This window comes from Bombina bombina, chromosome 3 (genome assembly GCF_027579735.1).
Source record: "Bombina bombina isolate aBomBom1 chromosome 3, aBomBom1.pri, whole genome shotgun sequence".
Lineage (NCBI taxonomy): Eukaryota > Metazoa > Chordata > Amphibia > Anura > Bombinatoridae > Bombina > Bombina bombina.
Genome location: NC_069501.1, coordinates 1,278,423,435 through 1,278,444,727, shown reverse-complemented (window position 1 = coordinate 1,278,444,727; position 21,293 = coordinate 1,278,423,435). Strand labels below are relative to the sequence as shown.

At 46.1% G+C, this 21,293-nt stretch overlaps 1 protein-coding gene across 2 annotated transcripts in view; it reads right to left on the bottom strand.

Annotated features, from left to right (window-relative positions):
* Positions 1-17,093, bottom strand: part of LOC128654741 (ankyrin repeat domain-containing protein 50) — a 118,689-nt gene extending 101,596 nt beyond the window's left edge. Inside the window, exon 1 of one of the 2 annotated variants that reach the window (XM_053708839.1) lies at positions 17,009-17,093. The gene's annotated coding sequence lies outside the window, so the exon portion shown is untranslated. Of the gene's footprint in view, positions 1-16,376 lie in introns of both variants that reach the window. The other variant, XM_053708838.1, reaches the window with a different exon arrangement.
* Between the last annotated feature and the right edge of the window lie 4,200 nt (positions 17,094-21,293).

Below are 21,293 nucleotides of genomic sequence, written 5' to 3'. Positions count from 1 at the left end.
TGAGAGAGAGAGAGCTGAGAGAGGAGAGAGAGAGAGATGGGAAAGAGAGAGTGAGAGAGAGAGAGAGAGAGAGGAGAGAGAGAGAGAGAGAGAGAGAGAGAGAGAGAGAGGAGAGAGAGAGAGAGAGAGAGGAGAGTGAGAGAGAGAGAGAGAGAGAGAGAGAGAGAGAGAAGATAAGTGGCTTTAAAATCTAGAGAAATCAAGGCTACAATATAGCAGCACATATTACGTTATGGGTTATGGATATTAAAACTTTATGCAATAACTTTTATCACAATCTATTGTTTGATACTGTAATTATCAATATGTCAAGGGATGGAGATGAGCCCTTTTCAATGACCATGTGATCACAATAAGTCATTTAATTTGTTTATCTGCATCACTTTTTATATTAAAAATATTCCTATACTTAACATGTGCCAAGCCTTTTACTAATCACAATCCATGACATTTAGTTTATAGAATTCAATAGCTGATAGGACTTGATAAACCCCTTTCCAGAGAAACCTCAAAGTTATTACTGAGTACACAAGAGTTTTTGAATGAAACATTGTATTGATTTTTTTTTTGCACTTGAAAAAACACACTGACACCCCACCCCCATACTGGATGGCATTAAAGGGACAGTTCAAGTCCAAAATAAACTTTCATGATTCAGATAGGGCATGTCATTTTAAACAACTTTGCAATTTACTTTCATCACCAATGTTGCTTTGTTCTCTTGGTATTCTTAGTTGACAGCTAAAAACCTAGGTAGGCTCATATTCTAATTTCTTAGACCATGAAGGCCGCCTCTTATGTAAAAGCATTTTGACAGTTTCTCACCACTAGAGGGTGTTAAAGGGGAGTGTCCCTAATCTCAGCTTGTTACCTGTATAAAAGACACCTGTCCACAGAAGCAATCAATTAGATTCCAAATTCTCCACCATGGCCAAGATCAAGAGCTGTCCAAGGATGTCAGGGACAAGATTGACCTACACAAGGCTGGAATGGTCTACAAGACCATGGCTAAGCAGCTTGGTGAGAAGGTGACAACAGTTGGTGCGATTATTCGCAAATGGAAGAAACACAAAATAACTGTCAATCTCCCTCAGTCTGTGGCACCATGCAAGATCTCACCTCGTGGAGTTTCAATGATCATGAGAACGGTGAGGAATCAGCCCAGAACTACACGGGAGGATCTTGTCAATGATCTCAAGGCAGCTGGGACCATAGTCACCAAGAAAACAATTGGTAACACACTATGCCGTAAAGGACTGAAATCCTGCAGAGCCCGCAAGGTCCCTCTGCTCAACAAAGCACATGTACAGGCCCGTCTGAAGCTTGCAAATGAACATCTGAATAATTCCGAAGAGAACTAGGTGAAAGTGTTGTGGTCAGATGAGACCAAAATCAAGCTTTTTGGCATCAACGCAACTCGCCGTGTTTGGAGGAGGAAAGCTGCCTATGACCACAAGAACACCATCCCCACCGTTAAACATGGAGGTGGAAACATTATGCTTTGGGGGGTGTTTTTCTGCTACGGGGACAGGACAACTTCTACCGCATCAAAGGGACGATGGACGGGGCCATGTACCGTCAAATCTTGGGTGAGAACCTCCTTCCCTCAGTTAGGGCATTAAAAATGAGTCGAGGAGGGGTATTCCAGCATGACAATGACCCAAAAAAACACGGCTAAGGCAATAAAGGTGTGGCTCAAGAAGAAGCACATTAAAGGTCCTGGAGTGGCCTAGCCAGTCTCCAGACCTTAATCCCATAGAAAATCTGTGGAGGGAGCTAAAAGTTCGAGTTGCCAAACGTCAGCCTCGAAACCTTAATGACTTAGAGAGGATCTGCAAAGAGGAGTGGGACAAAATCTCTCCTGAGATGTGTGCAAACCTGGTGGCCAACTACAAGAAACGTCTGACCTCTGTGATTGCCAACAAGGGTTTTGCCACCACGTATTAAGTCATGTTTTGCAAAGGGGTCAAATGCTTATTTCACTCATTAAAATGCAAATCAATTTATAACTTTTTTTAAATTCGTTTTTATGGATTTCTTTGTTGTCATTCTGTCTCTCACTGTTCAAATAGACCTACCATTAAAATTATAGACTGATAATTTCTTTTTCAGTGGGCAAACGTACAAAATCAGCAGGGGATCAAATAATTTGTTCCCTCACTGTACATAGCAAGCAGTAGTGATCTAATAACAGCACCTATATACATCACAAGCAGTAGTGATATAATGACAACACCTATATACAGTCGTATTCAAAAGTTTAGGCACCCCTAACAATTTCCATGATTTTCATTTATAAATAATTGGGTGTTTGGATCTATCAAATAACTGAAGGACATCGTTTGGATGCATATTGCACATTTTCTGTTAATACAATAAACCTCATTTCACTAGTGATATATTACTGTGTCCTTCAGTTATTTGATAGATCAAAATGAAATTGCTGATCCAAACACCCAATTATTTATAAATGAAAAATGTGGAAATTGTCAGGAGTGCCTAAACTTTTGCATACGACTCTGTACATCATAAGCAGTAGTGATCTAATAACACCTATATACATCACATGCAGTAGTGATCTAATGACAACACCTATAAAAATCACATGCAGTAGTGATCTAATGACAACACCTATATACATCACAAGGAGTAGTGATCTAATGACAGCACATATATACATCACAAGCAGTAGTGATCTATTGACAGCACCTATATCCATCACAAGCAGTAGTGATCTAATGACAACACCTATATACATTACAGGAAGTAGTTATCTAATGACAGCATCTATATACATCACAAACAGTAGTGATCTAATGACAACACCTATATACATCACAAGGAGTAGTGATCTAATGACAGCACATATATACATCACAAGCAGTAGTGATCTATTGACAGCACCTATATCCATCACAAGCAGTAGTGATCTAATGACAACACCTATATACATTACAGGAAGTAGTTATATAATGACAGCATCTATATACATCACAAGGAGTAGTGATCTAATGACAGCACCTATATACATCACAAGCAGTAGTGATCTATTGACAGCACCTATATCCATCACAAGCAGTAGTGATCTAATGACAACACCTATATACATTACAGGAAGTAGTTATCTAATGACAGCATCTATATACATCACAAACAGTAGTGATCTAATGACAACACCTATATACATCACAAGGAGTAGTGATCTAATGACAGCACATATATACATCACAAGCAGTAGTGATCTATTGACAGCACCTATATCCATCACAAGCAGTAGTGATCTAATGACAACACCTATATACATTACAGGAAGTAGTTATATAATGACAGCATCTATATACATCACAAGGAGTAGTGATCTAATGACAGCACCTATATACATCACAAGCAGTAGTGATCTATTGACAGCACCTATATCCATCACAAGCAGTAGTGATCTAATGACAACACCTATATACATCACAAACAGTAGTGATCTAATGACAACACCTATATACATCACAAACAGTAGTGATCTAATGACAACACCTATAAAAATCACATGCAGTAGTGATCTAATGACAACACCTATATACATCACAAGGAGTAGTGATCTAATGACAGCGCATATATACATCACAAGCAGTAGTGATCTATTGACAGCACCTATATCCATCACAAGCAGTAGTGATCTAATGACAACACCTATATACATTACAGGAAGTAGTTATATAATGACAGCATCTATATACATCACAAGGAGTAGTGATCTAATGACAGCACCTATATACATCACAAGCAGTAGTGATCTATTGACAGCACCTATATACATCACAAGGAGTAGTGATCCAATGACAACACCTATATACATTACAAACAGTAGTGATCTATTGACAGCACCTATATACATCACAAGCAGTAGTGATCTAATGACAGCACCTATATACATCACAAGCAGTAGTGATCTAATGACACCACCTATATACATCACAAGCAGTAGTGAACTAATGACAACACCTAAATACATCACAAGCAGAAGTTATCTAATAACAACACGTATATATACACATTACAAGCAGTAGTTATCTAATGACAGCACCTACTGTATATACATCACAAACAGTAGTGATCTAATGACAACCCCTATATACATCACATGCAGTAGTGATCTAATGACAACACCTATATACATCACAAACAGTAGTGATCTAATGACAACACCTATATACATCACATGCAGTAGTGATCTAATGACAACACCTATATACATCACAAACAGTAGTGATCTAATGACAACACCTATATACATCGCATGCAGTAGTGATCTAATGACAACACCTATATACATCGCATGCAGTAGTGATCTAATGACAACACCTATATACATCACAAACAGTAGTGATCTAATGACAACACCTATATACATCACATGCAGTAGTGATCTAATGACAACACCTATATACATCACATGCAGTAGTGATCTAATGACAACACCTATATAGATCACAAACAGTAGTGATCTAATGACAACACGTATATATACATCACAAACAGTAGTGATCTAATGACAGCACCTATATACATCACAAGGAGTAGTGATCTAATGACAGCACCTATATACATCACAAGCAGTAGTGATCTAATGACAACACCTATATACATCACATGCAGTAGTGATCTAATGACAACACCTATATAGATCACATGCAGTAGTGATCTAATGACAACACCTATATAGATCACAAACAGTAGTGATCTAATGACAACACGTATATATACACATCACAAACAGTAGTGATCTAATGACAGCACCTATATACATTACAAGAAGTAGTTATCTAATGACAGCACCTATACACGTCACAAGCAGTAGTGATCTAATGACAACCCCTATATACATCACAAGCAGTAGTGATCTAATGACAGCACTTATATACATTACAAGCAGTAGTTATCTAATGACAGCACCTATACACGTCACAAGCAGTAGTGATCTAATGGTAACCCCTATATACATTACAATCAGTAGTGATCTAATGACAACCCCTATATACATCACAAGCAGAAGTTATATAATGACAATACATATATATACATTACAAGCAGTAGTTATCTAATGACAGCACCTATACACATCACAAGCAGTAGTGATCTAATGACAACCCCTATATAGATCACAAGCAGTAGTGATCTAATGACAGCACTTATATACATTACAAGCAGTAGTTATCTAATGACAGCACCTATATACATCACAAGCAGTAGTGATCTATTGACAGCACCTATATACATCACAAGGAGTAGTGATCCAATGACAACACCTATATACATTACAAACAGTAGTGATCTATTGACAGCACCTATATACATCACAAGCAGTAGTGATCTAATGACAGCACCTATATACATCACAAGCAGTAGTGATCTAATGACACCACCTATATGCATCACAAGCAGTAGTGAACTAATGACAACACCTAAATACATCACAAGCAGAAGTTATCTAATAACAACACGTATATATACACATTACAAGCAGTAGTTATCTAATGACAGCACCTACTGTATATACATCACAAACAGTAGTGATCTAATGACAACCCCTATATACATCACATGCAGTAGTGATCTAATGACAACACCTATATACATCACAAACAGTAGTGATCTAATGACAACACCTATATACATCACATGCAGTAGTGATCTAATGACAACACCTATATACATCACAAACAGTAGTGATCTAATGACAACACCTATATACATCACATGCAGTAGTGATCTAATTACAACCCCTATAAACATCGCATGCATTAGTGATCTAATGACAACACCTATATACATCACAAACAGTAGTGATCTAATGACAACACCTATATACATCACATGCAGTAGTGATCTAATGACAACACCTATATAGATCACAAACAGTAGTGATCTAATGACAACACGTATATATACATCACAAACAGTAGTGATCTAATGACAGCACCTATATACATCACAAGGAGTAGTGATCTAATGACAGCACCTATATACATCACAAGCAGTAGTGATCTAATGACAACACCTATATACATCACATGCAGTAGTGATCTAATGACAACACCTATATAGATCACATGCAGTAGTGATCTAATGACAACACCTATATAGATCACAAACAGTAGTGATCTAATGACAACACGTATATATACACATCACAAACAGTAGTGATCTAATGACAGCACCTATATACATTACAAGAAGTAGTTATCTAATGACAGCACCTATACACGTCACAAGCAGTAGTGATCTAATGACAGCACTTATATACATTACAAGCAGTAGTTATCTAATGACAGCACCTATATACATCACAAGCAGAAGTTATATAATGACAATACATATATATACATTACAAGCAGTAGTTATCTAATGACAGCACCTATACACATCACAAGCAGTAGTGATCTAATGACAACCCCTATATAGATCACAAGCAGTAGTGATCTAATGACAGCACTTATATACATTACAAGCAGTAGTTATCTAATGACAGCACCTATATACATCACAAACAGTAGTTATCTAATGACAGCACCTATATACAACACAAACAGTAGTCATACCAGATAACTGATACCAGCCATAAAAGTCTTCAGAAACCAAAGAATGTTGTTGTGGAGTTGGGAAACATTGGTTTAAAAGGGATTGTGTACTATAACATTATTTTCCTGTTAATATTTCTTTAATCATTTGTTTTATTAGCAGCAGAGTATACAATGTATGACAAATTGCTTCTTTGGGCTTATTTTTGTACAAGAAATAGCTGGTTTTGTTGACACCACAGCCCATTACAGTGAGCTGAGCTTAGAAGGAAAGCAATCTCCTTATGTTATCACTATATATACACACAAATGCTTCCTTATCTTATCTCTGTCTGTATATCAATGCCCAACAATTAAAAATTAACATTTTATTACGTATATCTCTTACCTCCCATTGGGAGTGTAATTTCTTCGGAAGGCTATGTTTGTAAAGACAGTACTTATGTATTGAAATGTATGGGTGGGGATACTACAGACAAAAGCAGCTATTTCAAATGCCAAAAACAGGGGCACCTAGTCATATCCTCATGTAGCACAGCACAGGGGCACCTAGTCATATCCTCATGCACAGCACAGGGGCACCTAGTCACATCCTCATGCACAGCACAGGGGCACCTAGTCACACCCTCATGCACAGCACAGGGGCACCTCACGCCTGCCTCATGAACAGCACAGGGGCACCTCACGCCTGCCTCATGAACAGCACAGGGGCACCTCACGCCTGCCTCATGAACAGCACAGGGGCACCTCACGCCTGCCTCATGAACAGCACAGGGGCACCTCACGCCTGCCTCATGCACAGCACAGGGGCACCTAGTCATATCCTCGTGCAGCACAGCACAGGGGCACCTAGTCATATCCTCGTGCAGCACAGCACAGGGGCACCTAGTCATATCCTCGTGCAGCACAGCACAGGGGCACCTAGTCATATCCTCGTGCAGCACAGCACAGGGGCACCTAGTCATATCCTCGTGCAGCACAGCACAGGGGCACCTAGTCATATCCTCGTGCAGCACAGCACAGGGGCACCTAGTCATATCCTCGTGCAGCACAGCACAGGGGCACCTAGTCATATCCTCGTGCAGCACAGCACAGGGGCACCTAGTCATATCCTCGTGCAGCACAGCACAGGGGCACCTAGTCATATCCTCGTGCAGCACAGCACAGGGGCACCTAGTCATATCCTCATGCACAGCACAGGGGCACCTAGTCATATCCTCGTGCAGCACAGCACAGGGGCACCTAGTCATATCCTCGTGCAGCACAGCACAGGGGCACCTAGTCATATCCTCGTGCAGCACAGCACAGGGGCACCTAGTCATATCCTCGTGCAGCACAGCACAGGGGCACCTAGTCATATCCTCGTGCAGCACAGCACAGGGGCACCTAGTCATATCCTCGTGCAGCACAGCACAGGGGCACCTAGTCATATCCTCGTGCAGCACAGCACAGGGGCACCTAGTCATATCCTCGTGCAGCACAGCACAGGGGCACCTAGTCATATCCTCATGCACAGCACAGGGGCACCTAGTCATATCCTCGTGCAGCACAGCACAGGGGCACCTAGTCATATCCTCGTGCAGCACAGCACAGGGGCACCTAGTCATATCCTCGTGCAGCACAGCACAGGGGCACCTAGTCATATCCTCATGCACAGCACAGGTCTCCTCACCACAGCCCAATGCACAGCACAGGGGCTTCTCACTCTGATCTCAGACATAGCACAAGGGCACCTCGCCCTGCTCAGTCATCAGCTGCATACAGTCCTGCAGGAAATATCCAGCAGCAAAGACAGACAAGACCAGACCTGTCCTCTCAGGAAAGATAGAGAGAGGAAGGGAGGGGGAGGGATGTAATGAGGGGGACAGCAGAGAGCACAGGCCACAGTGCAGGGGGAAGGAGTACAAGACAGAGGGGGATAAAGCAAAATGACAGGAATGTAGATAACAGCAACTGGGGGAACAAAGCAGAGGAAGGAGGCGGAGACCAAGGGAAAATGTGAAATAAGAGTGAATGAAGAAACATAAATGTTGAGAACATAATCTGTGAAGCTTAGAGGGATAAAATGGGGAGATAAGGAGGGGGAGATTGAGAGAGAAGTAGAAGAGTAGAAAGGGAAAAGGGGAGAGAAGGAGGAGAGAAGGGGGAAAGAGGAGCGATGCAGGAGAGAAGGGGGAAAGAGGAGCGATGTAGGAGAAAAGGGGGAAAGGGGAGAGATGTAGGAGAGAAGGGGGAAAGGGGAGAGATGTAGGAGAGAAGGGGGAAAGAGGAGCGATGTAGGAGAGAAGGGGGAAAGGGGAGAGATGTAGGAGAGAAGGGGGAAAGGGGAGAGATGTAGGAGAGAAGGGGGAAAGAGGAGCGATGTAGGAGAGAAGGGGGAAAGGGGAGAGATGTAGGAGAGAAGGGGGAAAGAGGAGCGATGTAGGAGAGAAGGGGGGGGAAGGAGAGTGATGTAGGAGAAAAGGGGGGAAAGGAGAGCGATGTAGGAGAAAAGGGGGGAAAGGAGAGCGATGTAGGAGAAAAGGGGGAAAGGGGAGAGATGTAGGAGAGAAGGGGGAAAGGGGAGAGATGTAGGAGAGAAGGGGGGAAAGGGGAGAGATGTAGGAGAGAAGGGAAAAAGGGGAGAGATGTAGGAAAGAAGGGAAAAAGGGGAGAGATGTAGGAGAGAAGGGGGGAAAGGGGAGCGATGTAGGAGAGAAGGGGGAAAGGGGAGAGATGTAGGAGAGAAGGGGGAAAGGGGAGAGATGTAGGAGAGAAGGGGGGAAAGGGGAGAGATGTAGGAGAGAAGGGAAAAAGGGGAGAGATGTAGGAAAGAAGGGAAAAAGGGGAGAGATGTAGGAGAGAAGGGGGGAAAGGGGAGCGATGTAGGAGAGAAGGGGGAAAGGGGAGAGTTGTAGGAGAAAAGGGGGGAAAGGAGAGCGATGTAGGAGAAAAGGGGGGAAAGGAGAGCGATGTAGGAGAAAAGGGGGGAAAGGAGAGCGATGTAGGAGAAAAGGGGGAAAGGGGAGAGATGTAGGAGAGAAGGGGGGAAAGGGGAGAGATGTAGGAGAGAAGGGGGAAAGGGGAGAGATGTAGGAGAAAAGGGGGAAAGGGGAGAGATGTAGGAGAGAAGGGGGAAAGAGCAGCAATGTAGGAGAGAAGGGGGAAAGAGGAGCGATGTAGGAGAGAAGGGGGAAAGGGGAGAGATGTAGGAGAGAAGGGGGAAAGAGGAGCGATGTAGGAGAGAAGGGGGGGAAGGAGAGTGATGTAGGAGAGCAGGGGGGAAAGGGGAGAGATGTAGGAGAGAAGGGAAAAAGGGGAGAGATGTAGGAAAGAAGGGAAAAAGGGGAGAGATGTAGGAGAGAAGGGGGGAAAGGGGAGCGATGTAGGAGAAAAGGGGGGGAAAGGAGAGCGATGTAGGAGAGAAGGGGGGAAAGGGGAGAGATGTAGGAGAGAAGGGGGAAAGGGGAGAGATGTAGGAGAGAAGGGGAAAGGGGAGAGATGTAGGAGAGAAGGGGGAAAGGTGAGCGATGTAGGAGAGAAGGGGGGAAAGGAGAGGAGGAAAGAAGAGCGATGTAGGAGAGAAAGAGGAAAGGAGAGCGATGTAGGAGAGAAGGGGGAAAGGGGAGCAATGTAGGAGAGAAGGGGGAAAGGGGAGCGATGTAGGAGAGAAGGGGGAAAGGGGAGCGATGTAGGAGTGAAGGGGGAAAGGGGAGCGATGTAGGAGAGAAGGGGGAAAGGGGAGCGATGTAGGAGAGAAGGGGAAAGGGGAGAGATGTAGGAGAGAAGGGGGAAAGGAGAGCAATGTAGAAGAGAAGGGGGAAAGGGGAGAGATGTAGGAAAGAAGGGGGAAAGGGGAGAGATGTAGGAGAGAAGGGGGAAAGGGGAGAGATGTAGGAGAGAAGGGGGAAAGGGGAGAGATGTAGGAGAGAAGGGGGAAAGGGGAGAGATGTAGGAGAGAAGGGGGAAAGGGGAGAGATGTAGGAGAGAAGGGGGAAAGGAGAGCGATGTAGGAGAGAAGGGGGGAAAGGAGAGCGATGTAGGAGAGAAGGGGGGAAAGGAGAGAGATGTAGGAGAGAAGGGGGGAAAGGGGAGAGATGTAGGAGAGAAGGGGGAAAGGGGAGAGATGAAAGAGAAGAGGGGAAAGGGGAGAGATGTAGGAGAGAAGGGGGAAAGGGGAGAGATGTAGGAGAGAAGGGGGAAAGGGGAGAGATGTAGGAGAGAAGGGGGAAAGGGGAGAGATGTAGGAGAGAAGGGGGAAAGGGGAGAGATGTAGGAGAGAAGGGGGAAAGGGGAGAGATGTAGGAGAGAAGGGGGAAAGGGGAGAGATGTAGGAGAGAAGGGGAGAGATGTAGGAGAGAAGGGGGGGAGGGAAGAGATGTAGGAGAGAAAAGGGGGAAAGGGGGAGAGATGTAGGAGAGAAAGGGGGAGAGATGTAGGAGAGAAAGGGGGAGAGTTGTAGGAGAGAAAGGTGGAGAGATGTAGGAAAGAAAGGTGGAAAGGGGAGAGATGTAGGAGAGAAAGGGGGAGAGATGTAGGAGAGAAAGGGGGAAAGTGAAAAGATGTAGGAGATAAAGGGGGAAAAAGAGAGAGATGTAGGAGAGAAAGGGGGAAAGGGGAAAAAGGGAGAGAGTTGTAGGAGAGAAGGGGGGAAAGGAGAGTGATGTAGGAGGGAAGGGGGAAAGGAGAGCGATGTAGGAGAGAAGGGGGGAAAGGGGAGAGATGTAGGAGAGAAGGGGGGAAAGGAGAGAGATGTAGGAGAGAAGGGGGGAAAGGAGAGAGATGTAGGAGAGAAGGGGGGAAAGGGGAGAGATGTAGGAGAGAAGGGGGAAAGGGGAGAGATGAAAGAGAAGATGGGAAAGGGGAGAGATGTAGGAGAGAAGGGGGAAAGGGGAGAGATGTAGGAGAGAAAGGGGAGAGATGTAGGAGAGAAAGGGGGAGAGATGTAGGAGAGAAAGGGGGAGAGATGTAGGAGAGAAAGGGGGAAAGTGAAAAGATGTAGGAGATAAAGGGGGAAAAGAGAGAGATGTAGGAGAGAAAGGGGGAAAGGGGAAAAAGGGAGAGAGTTGTAGGAGAGAAGGGAGAAAGGGGAGAAGGGAGAGATGTAGGAGTAAAAGGGGAGAGGTGTAGGAGAGGAAGGAGGATATTGGAGAGATGTAGCTAAGAAAAGGGATAGGGGAGCGATGTAGCAGAGAAGGGGGAAAGGGGAGAGATGAAGGTGGGAAGGGGGAAAGGGGAGAAATGTAGCAGAGAAGGGGGAAAGGGAGAGAAGGAGAGAAAGGGGAACGGGGAGAGAAGGAGATGGAGAGAAGGGAGATAGGGGAGAGATGTAGGAGAGAAGGGGAAAGGGGAGAGGTGTAGGAGAGAAAGGGTGAGGGAAGAGATGGAGGAGAGAAGGGGGGGAGAGATGTAGGAGAGAAGGGGGGAAAGGGGAGAGGTGTAGGAGAGAAAGGGTGAGGGAAGAGATGGAGGAGAGAAGGGGGGGAGAGATGTAGGAGAGAAGGGGGAAAGGGAGATGTAGGAGAGAAGGGGGGAGGGAAGAGATGTAGGAGAGAAGGGGGCAGATATGTAGGAGAGAAAGGGGAAAGGGAAGAGATGGAGGAGAGAAGGGGGGAGGGAAGAGATGGAGGAGAGAAGGGGGGAGGGAAGAGATGGAGGAGAGAAGGGGGGAGGGAAGAGATGGAGGAGAGAAGGGGGGAAGAGATGTAGGAGAGAAGGGGGAAGAGATGTAGGAGAGAAGGGGGGTAGGGAAGAGATGTAGGGGAGAAGGGGGCAGATATGTAGGAGAGAAAGGGGAAAGGGGAGAGATGTAGGAGAGAAGGGGGGAGGGAAGAGATGTAGGAAAGAAGGGGGGAAAGGGAGATGTAGGAGAGAAGGGGGGGAGGGAAGAGATGTAGTAGAGAAGGGGGCAGATATGTAGGAGAGAAAGGGGAAAGGGGAGAGATGCAGGAGAGAAGGGGGGAAAGGGGAGAGATGTAGGAGAGAAGGGGGGAGGGAAGAGATGTAGGAGAGAAGGTGGAAAGGGGAGAGACGTAAGAGAGAAGGGGGAAAGGGGAGCGATATAGGAGAGAAGGGGGACAGGGGAGCGATGTAGGAGAGAAGGGGGACAGGGGAGAGATGTAGGAGAGAAGGGGGAAAGGGGAGCGATGTAGGAGAGAAGGGGGAAAGGGGAGCGATGTAGGAGAGAAGGGGGAAAGGGGAGAGGTGTAGGAGAGAAGGGGGGAGGGAAGAGATGTAGGAGAGAAGGGGGGAGATATGTAGGAGAGAAAAGGGAAAGGGGAGAGATGTAGGAGAGAAGGGGGAGGGAAGAGATGGAGGAGAGAAGGGGAGAAAGGGGAGAGATGTAGGAGAGAAGGGGGAAGGAAGAGATGTAGGAGAGAGGGGGGAAGAGATGTAGGAGAGAAGGGGGGAAAGGGAGATGTAGGAGAGAAGGGGGGGAGGGAAGAGATGTAGGAGAGAAGGGGGGGAGGGAAGAGATGTAGGAGAGAAGGGGGGAGATATGTAGGAGAGAAAGGGGAGAGATGTAGGAGGGAAGGGGGGAGGGAAGAGATGTAGGAGAGAAGGGGGGGAGGGAAGAGATGTAGGAGAGAAGGGGGGGGGAGATATGTAGGAGAGAAAGGGGGAAAGGGGAGAGATGTAGGAGAGAAAGGGGGAGAGATGTAGGAAAGAAAGGTGGAAAGGGGAGAGATGTAGGAGAGAAAGGGGAGAGATGTAGGAGAGAAAGGGGAGAGATGTAGGAGAGAAAGGGGGAGAGATGTAGGAAAGAAAGGGGGAGAGATGTAGGAAAGAAAGGGGGAGAGATGTAGGAAAGAAAGGGGGAGAGATGTAGGAGAGAAAGGGGGAGAGATGTAGGAGAGAAAGGGGGAAAGTGAAAAGATGTAGGAGATAAAGGGGGAAAAGCGAGAGATGTAGGAGAGAAAGGGGGAAAGGGGAGAGAGTTGTAGGAGAGAAGGGAGAAAGGGGAGAAGTGTAGGAGAGGAAGGAGGATAGGGGAGAGATGTAGCTAAGAAAAGGGATAGGGGAGCGATGTAGCAGAGAAGGGGGAAGAGGAAAGATGTAGCAGAGAAGGGGAAAAGGGGAGAGATGAAGGTGGGAAGGGGGAAAGGGGAGAAATGTAGCAGAGAAGGGGGAAAGGGAGAAATGTAGCAGAGAAGGGGGAAAGGGAGAGAAGGAGAGAAAGGGGAACAGGGAGAGAAGGGAGATAGGGGAGAGATGTAGGAGAGAAGGGGGATAGGGGAGAAATGTAGCAGAGAAGGGGGAAAGGGGAGAAATGAAGGAGAGAAGGTAGATAGGGGAGAGATGTAGGAGAGAAGGGGGAAAGGAGAGCGATGTAGCAGAGAAGGGGGAAGAGGAAAGATGTAGCAGAGAAGGGGTAAAGGGGAGAGATGAAGGTGGGAAGGGGGAAAGGGGAGAAATATAGCAGAGAAGGGGGAAAGGGAGAGAAGGAGAGAAAGGGGAACGGGAAGAGAAGGGAGATAGGGGAGAGATGTAGGAGAGAAGGGGGATAGGGGAGAAATGTAGCAGAGAAGGGGGAAAGGGGAGAAATGAAGGAGAGAAGGTAGATAGGGGATAGATGTAGAAGGGAAGGGGAAAATGGGAGAGATGTAGGAGAGAAGGGGGAATGGGGAGAAATGTAGGAGAGAAGGTAGATAGGGGATAGATGTAGAAGGGAAGGGGAAAAGGGGAGAGATGTAGGAGAGAAGGGGGTAGGGGAGAGATGAAAGAGAAGGGAGATAGGGGAGAGATATAGAGGAGGACAGAGGGGGGAGCAGGAGGACAGAGGGGGGAGCAGGAGGATATAGAGGAGGACAGAGGGGGAGCAGGAGGATATAGAGGAGGACAGAGGGGGAGCAGGAGGATATAGAGGAGGACAGAGGGGGAGCAGGAGGATATAGAGGAGGACAGAGGGGGGAGCAGGAGGATATAGAGGAGGACAGAGGGGGAGCAGGAGGATATAGAGGAGGACAGAGGGGGAGCAGGAGGATACAGAGGAAGACAGAAGGGGGTGCAGGAGGATATAGAGGAGGACAGAGGGGGGAGCAGGAGGATATAGAGGAGGACAGAGGGGGGAGCAGGAGGATATAGAGGAGGACAGAGGGGGAAGCAGGAGGATATAGAGGAGGACAGAGGGGGGGTGCAGGAGGATATAGCGGAGGACAGAGGGGGAAGCAGGAGGATATAGAGGAGGACAGAGGGGGGAGCAGGAGGATATAGCGGAGGACAGAGGGGGAGCAGGAGGAAATAGAGGAGGACAGAGGGGGGAGCAGGAGGATATAGCGGAGGACAGGGGGGGAAGCAGGAGGATATAGCGGAGTACAGAGGGGGAAGCAGGAGGATATAGTGGAGGACAGAGGGGGAGCAGGAGGATATAGCGGAGTACAGAGGGGGAAGCAGGAGGATATAGCGGAGTACAGAGGGGGGAGCAGGAGGATATAGAGGAGGACAGAGGGGGGAGCAGGAGGACAGAGGGGGGAGCAGGAGGATATAGAGGAGGACAGAGGGGGGGACAGGAGGATATAGAGGAGGACAGAGGGGGGAGCAGGAGGACAGATGGGGGAGCTGGAGGATATAGAGGAGGACAGAGGGGGGGACAGGAGGATATAGAGGAGGACAGAGGGGGGAGCAGGAGGGGAGAGCAGGAGGACAGAGGGGGGAGCAGGAGGATATAGAGGAGGACAGAGGGGAGAGCAGGAGGACAGAGGGGGGAGCAGGAGGATATAGAGGAGGACAGAGGGGGGAGCAGGAGGATATAGAGGAGGACAGAGGGGGGAGCAGGAGGATATAGAGGAGGACAGAGGGAGGAGCAGGACAGAGGGGGGAGCAGGAGGATATAGAGGAGGACAGAGGGGGGAGCAGGAGGACAGAGGGGGGAGCAGGAGGATATAGAGGAGGACAGAGGGGGGAGCAGGAGGATATAGAGGAGGACAGAGGGGGGAGCAGGAGGATATAGAGGAGGACAGAGGGGGGAGCAGGAGGATATAGAGGAGGACAGAGGGGGGAGCAGGAGGATATAGAGGAGGACAGAGGGGGGAGCAGGAGGATATAGAGGAGGACAGAGGGGGGAGCAGGAGGATATAGAGGAGGACAGAGGGGGGAGCAGGAGGACAGAGGGGGGGAGCAGGAGGATATAGAGGAGGACAGAGGGGGGGACAGGAGGATATAGAGGAGGACAGAGGGGGGAGCAGGAGGATATAGAGGAGGACAGAGGGGGGAGCAGGAGGACAGACGGGGGGAGCAGGAGGATATAGAGGAGGACAGAGGGGGGAGCAGGAGGATATAGAGGAGGACAGAGGGGGGAGCAGGAGGATATAGAGGAGGACAGAGGGGGGAGCAGGAGGATATAGAGGAGGACAGAGGGGGCAGCAGGAGGATATAGAGGAGGACAGAGGGGGGAGCAGGAGGATATAGAGGAGGACAGAGGGGGGAGCAGGAGGATATAGAGGAGGACAGAGGGGGGAGCAGGAGGACAGAGGGGGGAGCAGGAGGATATAGAGGAGGACAGAGGGGGGAGCAGGAGGACAGAGGGGGGAGCAGGAGGATATAGAGGAGGACAGAGGGGGGAGCAGGAGGACAGAGGGGGGAGCAGGAGGATATAGAGGAGGACAGAGGGGGGAGCAGGAGGACAGAGGGGGGAGCAGGAGGATATAGAGGAGGACAGAGGGGGGAGCAGGAGGATATAGAAGGGGGAGCTGGGGGGAGCTGGGGGGAGCAGGAGGATATAGAAGGGGGAGCTGGGGGGAGCAGGAGGATATAGAAGGGGGAGCTGGGGGGAGCAGTATTTTATAGAGGGGGGGTTATATGGAGGAGTAATAAATGGGAGCTTACATATCAGTTGGCTGCTCCGTTTGGCACACACAAAGCTGTAATTTATCTCTCCAGTGTCACTGTCAGAACCTCGTGCTGTCTGTGCTGATCACTTCTTGATATAGTACTGAATTCCCACCCCTTATATACAAACCCTGACTGTCACTCACACTCCCTTGCACTCCCCAGCTATTACTCACATTCCCCTGGGGTCACTCACAACCCCCTGCACTCCCAAACTATCACTATCTCTTCCCTGCACTGCCCAGCTGTCAGTCACATTGCCCTGCACTCCCGTTACCACTTACACTCCCCTGTACTCCTCCGTTATCACTCACACTCCCCTGTACTCCTCCGTTATCACTCACACTCCACTGTACTCCTCCGTTATCACTCACACTCCACTGTACTCCCCTGTTACCACTTATACTCCCTAGCTATCGCTCCCTCTCCCACTCACTCTCACTGCCCAGCTATCATATTCACTCCCCTGCAGTCACTCATACTTCCATACAATTTCCAGCTACCACTCACATTTCCCTGCACTCCCCAGCTGCCGCACTCCTCAGCTTTCACTCACACTCCCATGCTATCACTTCCCTGCATTGCCCAGCTATCAGTCATGTTCTCCTGCACTCCCAGTTATCACTCACACTCTCCTCAGGAACTTTGCTGTCAGTGTCTCAGTTTGCTGTGTGACTTCCTGTGTGGGTGTAATCAGGCTCAGGTCACTGTCCCAGCCCCAGGCTCAGTATACACACAAGGGGGGAGGGACAGCTCAGGCCCAGCCCTATCATTCCTGCACAACCGGCTCCCTGCGCTGTAGGGCACAAGCACAGCTACACAGCTTGTACACTGCACTGATACACAGCTTATATACACACTGATACACAGCTTATATACACACTGATACACAGCTTATATACACACTGCACTGATACACAGCTTGTATACACACTGCACTGATACACAGCTTGTATACACACTGATACACAGCTTATACACACTGCACTGATACACAGCTTATATACACACTGCACTGATACACAGCTTATATACACACTGATACACAGCTTATATACACACTGATACACAGCTTGTATACACACTGCACTGATACACAGCTTATATACACACTGATACACAGCTTATATACACACTGATACACAGCTTATATACACACTGATACACAGCTTATATACACACTGATACACAGCTTATATACACACTGATACACAGCTTATATACACACTGCACTGATACACAGCTTGTATACACACTGCACTGATACACAGCTTGTATACACACTGATACACAGCTTATATACACACTGATACACAGCTTATATACACACTGCACTGATACACAGCTTATATACACACTGATACACAGCTTATATACACACTGATACACAGCTTATATACACACTGCACTGATACACAGCTTGTATACACACTGCACTGATACACAGCTTATATACACACTGATACACAGCTTATATACACACTGCACTGATACACAGCTTATATACACACTGCACTGATACACAGCTTGTATACACACTGCACTGATACACAGCTTATATACACACTGCACTGATACACAGCTTATATACACACTGCACTGATACACAGCTTGTATACACACTGCACTGATACACAGCTTGTATACACACTGCACTGATACACAGCTTGTATACACACTACACTGATACACAGCTTATATACACACTGCACTGATACACAGCTTATATACACACTGCACTGATACACAGCTTGTATACACACTGCACTGATACACAGCTTATATACACACTGCACTGATACACAGCTTATATACACACTGCACTGATACACAGCTTATATACACACTGATACACAGCTTATATACACACTGCACTGATACACAGCTTATATACACACTGATACACAGCTTATATACACACTGCACTGATACACAGCTTGTACACTGCACTGATACACAGCTTATATACACACTGATACACAGCTTGTATACACACTGCACTGATACACAGCTTATATACACACTGCACTGATACACAGCTTATATACACACTGCACTGATACACAGCTTGTATACACACTGCACTGATACACAGCTTGTATACACACTGCACTGATACACAGCTTATATACACACTGCACTGATACACAGCTTGTATACACACTGCACTGATACACAGCTTATATACACACTGCACTGATACACAGCTTATATACACACTGCACTGATACACAGCTTGTATACACACTGCACTGATACACAGCTTGTATACACACTGCACTGATACACAGCTTGTATACACACTGCACTGATACACAGCTTGTATACACACTACACTGATACACAGCTTATATACACACTGCACTGATACACAGCTTGTATACACACTGCACTGATACACAGCTTATATACACACTGCACTGATACACAGCTTGTATACACACTACACTGATACACAGCTTATATACACACTGCACTGATACACAGCTTGTACACTGCACTGATACACAGCTTATATACACACTGCACTGATACACAGCTTGTATACACACTACACTGATACACAGCTTATATACACACTGCACTGATACACAGCTTATATACACACTGCACTGATACACAGCTTGTATACACACTGCACTGATACACAGCTTGTATACACACTGCACTGATACACAGCTTGTATACACACTGCACTGATACACAGCTTGTATACACACTACACTGATACACAGCTTATATACACACTGCACTGATACACAGCTTGTATACACACTGCACTGATACACAGCTTATATACACACTGCACTGATACACAGCTTGTATACACACTACACTGATACACAGCTTATATACACACTGCACTGATACACAGCTTGTATACACACTGCACTGATACACAGCTTATATACACACTGCACAGATACACAGCTTATATACACACTGCACTGATACACAGCTTATATACACACTGCACTGATACACAGCTTATATACACACTGCACTGATACACAGCTTATATATATACACACTACACTGATACACAGCTTATATACACACTGCACTGATACACAGCTTATATACACACTGATACACAGCTTATATACACACTACACTGATACACAGCTTATATACACACTGATACACAGCTTATATACACACTGCACTGATACACCGCTTATATACACACTGCACTGATACACAGCTTATATACACACTGCACTGATACACAGCTTATATACACACTGCACTGATACACAGCTTATATACACACTGCACTGATACACAGCTTATATATACACACTACACTGATACACAGCTTATATACACACTGATACACAGCTTATATACACACTGATACACAGCTTATATACACACTGCACTGATACACAGCTTATATACACACTACACTGATACACAGCTTATATACACACTGATACACAGCTTATATACACACTGCACCGATACACAGCTTATATACACACTGCACTGATACACAGCTTATATACACACTGCACTGATACACAGCTTATATACACACTGCACTGATACACAGCTTATATACACACTACACAGATACACAGCTTATATACACACTGCACTGATACACAGCTTATATACACACTGCACTGATACACAGCTTATATACACACTGCACTGATACACAGCTTATATACACACTGCACTGATACACAGCTTGTACACTGCACTGATACACAGCTTATATACACACTGCACTGATACACAGCTTGTATACACACTGATACACAGCTTATATACACACTGATACACAGCTTATATACACACTGATACACAGCTTATGTACACACTGCACTGATACACAGCTTGTATACACACTGATACACAGCTTATATACACACTGCACTGATACACAGCTTGTATACACACTGATACACAGCTTATATACACACTGATACACAGCTTATATACACACTGCACTGATACACAGCTTATATACACACTGCACTGATACACACAGCTTATATACACACTGCACTGATACACACAGCTTATATACACACTGATACACAGCTTATATACACACTGCACTGATACACAGCTTATATACACACTGCACTGATACACAGCTTATATACACACTGCACTGATACACAGCTTATATACACACTGATACACAGCTTATATACACACTACACTGATACACAGCTTATATACACACTGATACACAGCTTATATACACACTGCACTGATACACAGCTTGTATACACACTGCACTGATACACAGCTTATATACACACTGATACACAGCTTATATACACACTGCACTGATACACAGCTTGTATACACACTGCACTGATACACAGCTTATATACACACTGCACTGATACACAGCTTGTATACACACTGCACTGATACACAGCTTATATACACACTGCACTGATACACAGCTTATATACACACTGCACTGATACACAGCTTATATACACACTGCACTGATACACAGCTTGTATACACACTGCACTGATACACAGCTTGTATACACACTGCACTGATACACAGCTTATATACACACTGCACTGATACACAGCTTATATACACACTGCACTGATACACAGCTTGTATACACACTGCACTGATACACAGCTTATATACACACTGCACTGATACACAGCTTGTATACACACTGCACTGATACACAGCTTGTATACACACTGCACTGATACACAGCTTGTATACACACTGCACTGATACACAGCTTGTATACACACTACACTGATACACAGCTTATATACACACTGCACTGATACACAGCTTGTATACACACTGCACTGATACACAGCTTATATACACACTGCACTGATACACAGCTTATATACACACTACACTGATACACAGCTTATATACACACTGCACTGATACACAGCTTGTACA